Raw genomic sequence first — 911 nt, 5'->3', positions numbered from 1 at the left:
CTCTCTCTCTCTCTCTCTCTCGCCCCACGCTTCCTCTCTCCCTCCCTCCTCCTCCCTCTCTCCCTCCTCCTCTCCGATCTCTCTCTACATGGATATATTCCATGATCAATATGATACACGACTGTCACGCGTGAGAGAGAGCTCAACGACTGCAATCAAAACTTCGTCCATTTCGTTGTGCAAACTTTAAAAAATCAATGGCAAGAATCGAGGAGGTTACGCGGAGGGCAGCGAAGCAGCAGCGTGGGTTAAACTCCATAGCAGCAGCAGCAGCAGTAGTAGTAGCATCAGCAGCAACAGCAGCAGTAGTAGCAGAAGCAGCAGCGTGGGTTAAACTCCATAGCAGCAGCAGCAGTAGTAGCAGTAGCATCAGCAGCAGCAGCAGCAGTAGAGCAGCAGCAGCAGCAGCAGCAGCACACACCATCACCACACCACAGCAGCAGCANTGCGTGTGCGTGTGTGCGCACGCACGCACACACACACACACAACACAACACACACACACACACACACACACACACACACAACAAACACGCACGCACGCACGCACACACACACTCACACGCGGAGTCAGGTACACTTTATCACCTGCTGAACTTGTCGTTAATTGTTAATTATAATTAGACGAGGAGCTCACCGCACCGCATCAGTTAATTGCGAGCACCGCAGCATCCTCACCAACAAGCAACGAACCACACCCCGTCTAACCAGTACCCACGCTGAGATACTCCCTACCCCCATCCCATCCTCACCAACAAGCAATGAACCACACCCCGTCTAACCAGTACCCACGCTGAGATACTCCCTACCCCCATCCCATCCTCACCAACAAGCAATGAACCACACCCCCTCTAACCAGTACCCACGCTGAGATACTCCCTACCCCCATCCCATCCTCACCAACAAGCAAT

This window comes from Priapulus caudatus, unplaced genomic scaffold, assembly GCF_000485595.1.
Source record: "Priapulus caudatus unplaced genomic scaffold, Priapulus_caudatus-5.0.1 Scaffold4709, whole genome shotgun sequence".
Classification (NCBI taxonomy): Eukaryota; Metazoa; Priapulida; class Priapulimorpha; order Priapulimorphida; family Priapulidae; genus Priapulus; species Priapulus caudatus.
Note: the sequence above shows the minus strand (reverse complement) of the source record.